This window comes from Camellia sinensis, chromosome 7 (assembly GCF_055761805.1).
Source record: "Camellia sinensis isolate YWXY chromosome 7, ASM5576180v1, whole genome shotgun sequence".
In the NCBI taxonomy this organism is placed as follows: Eukaryota; Viridiplantae; Streptophyta; class Magnoliopsida; order Ericales; family Theaceae; genus Camellia; species Camellia sinensis.
The window spans coordinates 170,735,148-170,745,843 of NC_138967.1; the positions used below are offsets into that span (position 1 = coordinate 170,735,148).

Sequence of the window (10,696 nt, forward strand, 5' to 3'; positions counted from 1 at the left end):
ATCTTAGTAGTCTAATCTTCATTACCATTTTTTTTCCTTCTTAGTAAATTAAAAATAAAAATAATAAAATAATAAATTTGACATTGAGTAGGTAGTGTTTTTGGAAATTTAAATTTACAACCTAAGCCTTTAAAAGCATTTAGAGTTCGTTTAGTTGAATTTTCATAATTTGTTTTTGAATTTTTTTTTCAAAAATGAACACTTTTTTTTTTTTGTAAGATTATTTTTGTCCAAAAAAGAGAATCACATGGAAATAATGAGTTTTTGATTATTGATTTTTCAATTTTTTTTTATAAAACTAGTTTTTGAGTTGTTTTAAAAACAAATTCTTAAAATTAAACCAATCAGACCCTTAGGAGTCATTTTGGTAATGATTGTAGTTTATTATTTTTTTATTCATATAAAAGTTATACATGCTTATATTCATTTTTAGCATAAAAAAAAAATAAAAATTAAAAATATGCTTGTGTACATATAAAATTTTATTTTAAAAACATGTAAAATGAGTGATTGGCGAAGCAATAAAGGCGGAAATGGTAGCAGCGACGTCATAGGAAGAGGAAGAGAGAGACAAAAAAGAAAAGGAAAGTGGGGTTCTTTTAATCTGTATAATATTATTTTGGAGTATTATCTAAACTCTAAATTTGAAATTTTGAATAATTTTCTAGTTATTCTTTTATGATTCATAGACTATTGCTTTCATTTATGAATGACGATGCAAGTCAAGTCAAGTCCGTCAACTGGTGTGGAAGAATTCTATGTCATTCAAATTCCTCCTCTGTTTTCACCGGCAAGATCCTCTCATTGGCTCCCTATTTAGTGGGTTAGTGGGACTAATTTTAATCCGAATTGTTCACATTTTAAATTTGTTATGTATATTATATTTGTAAAAAATTAAATTGATTAGATATTGAAAGAATTAAAAATCGTTTATTAAAAAAAATTTAATAAACAATTTTATTGTTTAATAAAACTTTTAATTTATGTGATTTTTGCTATTCAATCGACTTGATTTTTTACAAGTATGACATATATGATAAATTTTAAAATATGAACGATTTAAAAAATCAAAATTGAGTTTAAAAGTAGGCCGAACAGCCCACCAAGTAAGGAATGAAGGAGAGGATGCTTGCTGCTGTTTTCACCACTCAAATACAAGTTTCAATCTCTTGAAGCAAAGCAACTACACAGCTTTCATTCATGGCTCTCTCTCCCCTCCCCTTCTTCCTCCTCCTCTCCTCCCTTTTCCTCCTCAACCAACCTCTCTCCACCACTGCAAACATCCACAGAGCAACCAACTTCAGATCAGAGCTCATCTCTGAGCTCAAAACCTCCACCAATCCCCCATCGACAACATACTTTGAAGTCACCAAACCCATCAAACTACCCAAAACCAAACCATGCTCATACTTCCTTCTCCAACATGACTTTGGCTTCACATATGGTCAACCACCAGCTTTTGCCAATTACACCCCTCCTTCCAATTGCCCATCTCAAAATTTCACCACAATTGTCCTTGAATTGAAGGGAAAATCTAAAGGTATCCAATATGATCGCATTTTCGGGGTTTGGCTCGGGGGCGTTGAGCTTCTCCGGAGCTGCACAGCGGAGCCAACACCCAGAGGAATAGATTGGACTATCAAGAAGGATATTACCAGGTATTATTCACTGTTGATGACTAATCAAACACTTGCTGTTTATCTTGGTAATAGTGTTGATAGTTCTCGCACTGGTGTGTATAATCTGAGCCTAACATTCCATTTCTATCCTGCTGAAGTACCTCACAAATCTTATGAACCAAAATTGGGTAATTCCGTTAGTGGGTATAGTTCTGTGGCTGATTTGATCTTACCCATTTCGCGAAATTTACCATTGAATGATGGGTTGTGGTTTCTAATTCAGAATTCAATTGATAAACAATCAAAAATGTTCAATATTCCCCAAAATGCATATAGGGCTGTGTTGGAGGTTTATGTTTCTTTTCATGAGAATGATGAATTTTGGTATACGAATTTCCCCAATGAATATATTGCTGCGAATAACCTCACAAATACACCGGGGAATGGGGCTTTTAGGGAGGTTGTGGTCAGTCTGGATGGTATAATAGTTGGTGCTGTTTGGCCTTTTACTGTGATCTATACTGGAGGGTTCTATCCTCTCCTATGGAGACCCATTACCGGTATTGGATCTTTCAATCTCCCTTCTTATGATATTGAAATCACTCCATTTTTGGGAAAAATTCTAGATGGAAAGAGCCACGAGTTTGCATTTAGTGTCACAAACGCGTTGAACGTGTGGTACATAGACGCGAATTTGCACGTTTGGTTGGACAAGAAGAGTGTAAAAACGGAAGGACAGCTTTTGAGACTCAATAGCTTGCCTCCTGTTGTTACCCCAGAATCAAATTTTACAGATCTGAATGGGAAATTTTTGACTAGAGCTAGTAGGTCCATATCATCGACTGGATGGGTGAGGTCATCCCATGGGAAGATCACAACCAATTCAATTCAATCATTAAATTACAGTAACATTATTGTGGTGGGGAATGATGGGGATTTGACGACTGTGAATCAGATAATCAATTTTAATGACAGTGTCTATGCCAGGTTGCCATCGTCTTCTACGTATTCAATCAAATCATTTAAAAGGTTTCCCCTTTCCCTATACTTCAGATATGTGGACCAAGGAAATGGATTTAACTCTTTTGTAACGAATATAACATTGGGTTTTAATGAGGAGAAGGTTAAGGATGCTGATATTGGTTTCTTGGCGAGTTCTCAAAATAATTTGCAGGATGGTCATGTTGTTAGTGTTGCGAAGGGCAACTTGCAGGTCAGCAGATTATGGAGTACAAAGCAAGCATACCAATATGATGGTACTGAATTCTGCTATTTTAGAAATGTGACCAGCTCAAATGACACTATTCTTTATGATAAAGAGGGAAACACTTGCAGCAAAAAAATCTAGCCTCATGTGCATTGTGGGCCTTTTCCTGCTCGGAGGGCCTTTCTAGCATCTGTTTTTCGCGATAATAAGAAACGGCATTGAATCATTCAGCTGGTTGATTATTCAATTGCTTCATAAAAGAGTTCTCCTTTTAGCGTTCTGGAGAATTTCGAAATGTTGGTAGACCGAATGAAAAGTAAGTGTGTCATAATCTTTCGATTATCATAAATGTGAAAATTATGCTTTTTCACACTGTTATTGTGTAAACTTATATAGTTATTTGTACTTGGATCGTTGGGATATACTTTCTTATTAGAGTTTGGAATCCAATTAGTTTCTTAAAGAATTTTAATTTGGTTTGATTTAGGTATAATATATTTTAATATATTATATCTAATTTATGAAGATCTAATTTAATTTGGATACAATTAGAATTTTGATAAAATAAATCCTAGATTTAACAATATATATATGTATTGTTTATGGTTTTTGCTCGGGGGTGTGAAGAAAAAAAGCAGCCGTTTTTTTATGTGAAGCAGCAGCACTTCATTGATCAATTTGTTTTGTGAGATAGTGCATGTGGAAAAGTCAATCCAGTGGCTTAATTGATTAAGGTGTTGAATCTTCGGTTGGCTTCTTTGGTTTCGGCTTCATAGTTAGATGATTTAGTTCGTTATTTTGGGTTTTCTTTAACTTTAGTTCTGAAGATTTTGGTTCATTTATTTAGTAAGGTCTTTCCTCTTTATTTATTTGTGATTATTTGAAATTCACATAAGGGTGGTTTTGTGAGACCATTGGTGTCTCGTTTGTAATCGTTTGGAAACTTATTTGGTTGATAGTGGAATCGGATTTCGATCCCGTGGACGTACCTCACATTGAGGGAACCACGTAAGAATTCTTGTGTTGTTTTTATTTAATTTTTCCGCATTAGTTTTTTATTCTCATTGATTGATTTACTTGTGGGAATCACATATTTTCCTTAACAACTGGTATCAAAACTTACGATTTATTTGAGTCTATTTATTTGTGTAAATCAATGGAGGGGAATGTGGGTCGTATGTCTAGCTTCAATGGAAGCAATTGGGTAACTTGGAAAACTAAAATGGAGGACCTATTATTTTGTAAAGATTTGTATGGACCCATTGAGGGTGATAGTGGCAAACCCGAGGGTATGAAAGATGATGAATGGAAGAGGCTTAATCGAAAAGCCGTTGGTGTTATCTGTCAATGGATTGATGACAGTGTGTTTCATTACGTTGCTACTGAAACTTCGGCACATGATTTATGGAAAAAATTAGAGAGTCTTTATGATAGAAAATCAGCGACAAATAAAGTCTTTCTGTTTCGTAAGTTGGTTAATTTAAAATATAAAGAGGGCAGCCCTATTCCGGAACATCTGAATGAAATACAGAGTATTGTTAACCAACTTGCTTCTATGAAAATTGTTTTTGATGATGAGTTGCAGGCTTTGATGCTACTTAGTTCTTTGCCCGAAAGTTGGGAGACTTTGGTTGTGACTGTTAGTAATTCGGCGCCGATGGAGTTGTCACAATGGGCCAAGTCACTAGTAGCCTGTTGAATGAAGAAACTAGAAGAAAATCAGCAGGTTCCTCTAATTCGGAAACATTTGTTGTGAGAGGCCGAAGCAAAACAAGGGGGAGGAGTAAGACTCCTCATGGCCGTGATCAGAGCCGTGACAAATCAAAATATGATTCTTTTTCAAAGAAAGACATTGAGTGCTATTATTGCCATAAAAAAGGGTACATAAAGCGAGAATGCCGAAAGCTCAAGAACAAAGAGAAAAGGCGTAACAAAAGTGTGGATAAGATACAAGAAGACACAATGGCAGTTACTACCGATGATCTCATGGTCGTTTGTGAAGATGATTGTATCAATTTTGTGGGTCAAGAGAGCAATTGAGTGATTGATTCCGGTGCTTCTTTTCATGTGACTTCTTGAGTTGATTTCTTCACTACCTGCACCAAAGGAGATTATGATTCTGTTCGAATGGGTAATGAAGATTTGTCCAAGATTATTGGTATGGGTGATATTTGCTTGGAAACAAATTTGGGCTGCAAGTTGTTGCTTAAAGATGTGAGGCATGTTCCCAACATTCGCCTCAATTTGATCTCTATTGGGAAGGTAGATGATGAAGGCTTCAACAACAAATTTGTTGATGGAATATGGAAGCTCACAAAGGGTTCTTTGGTGGTGGCTAAGTGTAAGAAGACTCATACACTTTATTCGATGCAAGAAAAAATTTGTAAAGGTGTTGTCAATGCACTTGAAGATGATACTTCTACTGAATTGTGGCACAAGCGGCTTGGGCACATGAGTGAAAAAGGGCTGCAAGTTTTGTTCAAGAAAGAGCTTCTACCCGGTTTGAAAGGTACACATCTTAAAACTTGTGTTCATTGTTTGGCGAGTAAACAACATAGAGTTTCTTTTTATAAAAATGTTGCTTTTAGAAAAGAAAATGTGTTGGAGTTGAGAAAACAGATTTTAGGAAAGAAGTGTCAAACATGGACTGCTTTGCCAGATACAAAGTCGCCACCTAAATATTTTTTATGGGGGAATTTAGGAAACCCTGAGTCGGTGCCGAAGGCCACATGTCCGTCATCACCGGAGTTGTCTCGGCTCGGGAGCTAGGGTACGATCGGGGAAGGTCAGCTATGAGCACCCCCTTTCGCCTGGTCCGAAGACCGGCCTCTACTAACCATGATATCCGATTTTGAAAACGTTATGTGTTCTTATTCCATTTGTTAGCCTAGAATTACTATGTTATGCGCACAGCAAACAAGTATAGACTAGATTGCCTAATTTGGAAACAAGCATTGCATATCCATTTGTTTTGAAAAGCGCTTTGGAATTTGCTACTAGCAAGTAGGCTAAAACACGGATTTCAACGAGTTTTTCCAACTCAAACAATCCAACCTTCACCCACAGGCATTCAAACAGTTTATCTCATATAAGTACTTAGCCACATGGCAAACATACTGTCATGGCAACATTCACACGCGTGCGAGATGCTAAAGCATAAATACTTACATCGTACTCCGTGCCAAAACAATAAACTAGTTAGCAAACATGCATGATCCTAGTTCATGTTAGAGTGGCTAATGTAACGCATGCAAAAATGCAATTAGAGTAGGCTCGGCTAACCTAAACATGGCATGTAAAATGCAGTCGATTGATGCACATACTCAATTTGGAATTTGAAATACGAATGCAGTTAGCGTGATGTACCGAGCCCGGTGCATGTAAAACAAATGAATGAATGCACGCATGCATTACATGAGGTATGCTAATTTAAACGTGCCCTAATCTACCATCATAAACAGGTAAATAAAAGGGAAAAAAGACGTGAGGTTGGAAGACATACACACACTCACGCACACTTATTACAGATTTGCCCTCACTCGGAGGGACCAAATAAATAATACAAATTAATTAACTACGCAAGCTAATTAAATATTACAAATTGCCTAATTAGCTAACAAACTAATTAAGCTAAGAAAAACAGTAAACCGCCTCGGGAGGAGGGCCAGATGCAGCGCGTGCTCGGGTCTTGCTCGGAAGTGCACCGCCATGGATAGCTTGCCTCTGTTTTCCCTACTCTGCCCCTTTGAAGACTGCCAAAATCTCAAGGATGCCTCTCTAGATACTGGGGTTCACCACCGGCTGAGTAGAATTGCCACCGGCAGTGGTATGTGGTCACCGGCACAAAATGAAGCTATCGGCAGAAGAATAATTGCCGGTCGGCAATGTACACTGCCGGTCGGCAAAGAATGCCTGCAGAACCTGCAACTCACAACAGCAGAGGACAAAACTTGCATGGCAATACAATTCAAGCGATGTATGCACTAATCATGCCCCCTATCATGTTTGTGACTCAAAGGGGCATGTGTCTCGATTCTCGGACCGCCAATCACACATTTCCATGCATGACGGCCCAAAGAATCAAGTGTGCAACTTTCATATCAAATGAAATGCAAACCAAACAAACAAACCAAGGCCCAATTCCTATCACCAAGTCAAGGAACAAGGCATGCATGCAAGATGCAATGCAACCTAGGCATGCAAGCTAAGGGTGCAACATGGCATGGCAAGACACTTATGCAAGCATACAAGCAAACATGAGGTAATGCCAATTAATGGAAAGGTGGACTTACACATGATTTAGGCATCTCTAAATAGGCCTAAAACAATGGCCAAAATGACCAAAATAAGGGACCAAACACATACACACATGCACATGTTGAAGGCCAACACTTGGGCACAAATGGGACAACTCTCAAACACATTTGAAAGGCGGTAATCATGGACATATGACATGCATTATGAGCCTTGAAAACATGTAGGAAATGATGCCCAATTGTCCTACCAATGCAAGCTATGCATGAGTTCAAGCCTAAGGACCTAAAACATGACCAAATGACTCATGATGCAAATGACCAAATTGAATCAAAACAGCCCCAAATCATGCAAAAGTAAGCCTCAAGAACCACTTAGATGGCATCCAAATGACCTAATCTTAGAGACATACACAATGGCATACACATGAAGCATGAAACATCAATTCTTGAAACATCAAAAGAATCATGAAATGCAAGCATATGAGCATGATAATTGGACCGAAATAACATGGTGGATAGTCCCAAACCACTAAATCAATGCAAGAATGTCATGCTATACGTTCATACACTTAAGGCTAACAAGCCAGAATGCAAAGGAGCTATAGTAAGCATGCCAAATCCGACCCAAACAACTATGGACAGACCTCTAGCATGGCAAAATAAGCATACAAGCTTTACAAGACTAAGCCTAAAACATGCTCGAACGAAGGCTAACAACCTAAGGCATATTAAGGCAATAACATGGCATTACATGGTAGGTATGCTAAGCATGCATGGTGTACCAAAACCAACACACAACAAGGTTATATCATGGCATAATAAGCATGGAAAACAACCAAGACATGATCAATACACATGCTAACATGATGCTCTCTCAAGAGGCCAAAAAGGGTCCATTTCAAGGACAACAAGGAGAGGGGGTGGCCCTCCCCTTTTGGAGACTTCAAGGTACCATCTCCACCACTGAAATCCCTCAAGATTTTAGTGGTGAAGAGGCCCAAACACCAAAGTCTCGAAACTTGCTCAAAATAGCTCAAAATGGGGCCTTTCAAGGCCTAAGAGGGGTCAAACACCTCCAAACCAAAAAACACTCTTAATAAACAATCAAGAGGACTAAAAAACAGAACTTTTTTGTATTATACACCAAGCTCAAAAATGAATTTAAGACAGGTAAAAATATAATGCAAGATTGGGGAATAAAGGGGCTAGTTTCTTACCCTTGAAGACCCCTTCACAAATGGTGCTCCAACAGCTCTCCTTGGCTTGAAAACAGCTCCAAAACTTCAAAATCAACCTCTTAGAATCTCAGTAGCTAAGTGAAGGTGAAACACTATGTATTTATGTGCAATAGTAAGACACAAACACAATTTAACACACACAAGAGGGAGAAATAGAGATAGAAAGTGTATGGTTTCTAACCCTAGAACTCAAAACCCTAAAAATGGCTGTCTAAAAATATCCTAAGTCTCTCAAGTGTCTAACCCTAAAGCCAAGAGACAAGGGTCTCTCTTATAGAGCCTTTTGTCTTGTAAAGCTTACAAGACAGGCTTCCAAGAGAGAGATCCCTCCATACACGTGTATGGAGGGGAGCCAAAAGCAAGACAGCTGTGATAAAATATCTGCAAAAGCAGATGCACAGTAGTCGGCCGGCCAAAAATGTCATTTTGACAAAATTGAGTGCCGACCGGCAACAAAATGTGCCGATGGCAACAAAAACCAGCCGGTGACCTCTAGCCACTGCCGGTGGTGTGTGGGGATGCCTCACAAGGCATTCCCTGCCCTTCCAAGGCAAAACACAAGTGTTTGGTGCAAAACCAGACACTAAACAGTCGAGTTCGGAGATCCTGAGGCAAGGCGCGCGAGCCGAGACCTCCGGGAACTCCAAACGAACACAAACATGGATAATCACCGAGTGTTCCAATGGTGACGTCCAAGTCTTGAGGACGGTCAAAAATGGGGTGTCTACAGTTGCCCCTCTTTGAAAGAACTCGAAAGTCATAACAATGATGGGAGTGAATGTCAAAGCCCAGAGACGACCCATTTTTGACAAGGCCGAAGACTCAGACAAACATGCAAGACAAACAAGATATGCGCCCGAAGGCAGGGGGCAAAATGCAAGACAATGCACAGAGCCGGACATAACTTATGATCATGCAAAGAAAGCTGTAATGAAGCACACATGCGACAATTTTAAGCTAGCGTACACCGAACTACACTACAATGCAGAAAGGATGTAAGAGAATTATGCAATTCTCAATACGTCTCACTCGGAGGATACAATACCTGTGCGGCTCGTCTGGTTGCACCAGCCTCAAATGAACCGTACATACAATATCGTGCCTGAAAAGAAAACAAACTTAACAGATACAATATTGTTAGCAACATGCATGACAATGCAAGAATGGATGCAAAATGATATGCAATAAATACAAAACAATGTATAAACAATACAAATAAAGATGCAATGTAATTGAAACAATGCAAACTATATGCAAAGCAATTGAATCACGATCTAATCACGAGTGGTTCGAAACCACACCTATGTCAAATAGATTGATGGAGGTAACAAGTCTGTCTACCATAGAACGGTCAACTGAACTATGAGCATTGTAGACAGACACAAGAACAAGTATTGGGGGGGATTAACATAAGTGGGAAAACAACCCGCTGGAGAAAGGACAATGATCCTAATGTCGGATGCAAAAATTACACTACAATGTAATATATACATATGGATATGCTGGGGAGATGGCAATGGATATGGCACGCGGGCCAAACCAAATCTTGCCTAGGTAAGGCATGTACGCATACAAGCCACGTCTAACATAGAACGGTCTACTGAACTATGCTTCGACACGAGAAGTATGGGCACATACCAGACCAAGCTCAACATGGAAAGGCGCAAGCCATAGATGGAAGGTGTGATGCAATGAATGCACGCGATCTAAAATGCAATGGAAATGGATATTTACAATGGATATGGCACGCGAGCCAAACCAAATCTTGCCAAGGAAAGGCATGTACGCATACACATGCAGAACTGTGTTTTAACGTGAAAAGTAAGGGCACATACCAGACCAAGCTCAACCTGGAAAGGCGCAAGCCATAGATGGAGGTAATGCGGTGGATGCATGCAATCTACAATGCAATATCTGCAAATATGCAATGGAATGGATATTTACAAAATGCATGACAATGTAGTATGATGCGATCTACTAGGGAAAATGCAATGAATGCATGCAAGCTACAATGGAAATGCATGACAATGCACTATGATGCAACGGCTGTGATTGCAACTTTCCCTATCTTACCAACAGGGCGATATACTAGGTTGGTTCAGTATCCAGAACTGAGGCGTAGACATGCCGCCTCAATCTATGGGGCTTCCATACAGATTTCAAGCCGAGGATACACCCCTGGGTATTTAAACCAGACTTTAGTCTCGGAACTCCCGAACCTTTGCGTTCTAGGCATAAGCCGTTCGAACTCTAGTTTCCACCATCCCAGTCAGTCTTCTAGGAACTCACCGCAAACATAGGCAGGTGGCTTTACCAGACCACCGAAAGTCGTTCGGGCACGACAAACACCAAAGGAATTGCACCTTCAGAGGATTT

At 39.1% G+C, this 10,696-nt stretch overlaps 1 pseudogene across 1 annotated transcript; it reads left to right on the forward strand.

Annotated features, from left to right (window-relative positions):
* The first annotated feature begins 1,080 nt into the window (after window positions 1-1,080).
* Window positions 1,081-3,298, forward strand: LOC114260550 (peptide-N4-(N-acetyl-beta-glucosaminyl)asparagine amidase A pseudogene; annotated as a pseudogene). Its single transcript, XR_014336398.1, has one exon. The product of XR_014336398.1 is annotated as a peptide-N4-(N-acetyl-beta-glucosaminyl)asparagine amidase A pseudogene (transcript).
* Window positions 3,299-10,696: the final 7,398 nt, after the last annotated feature.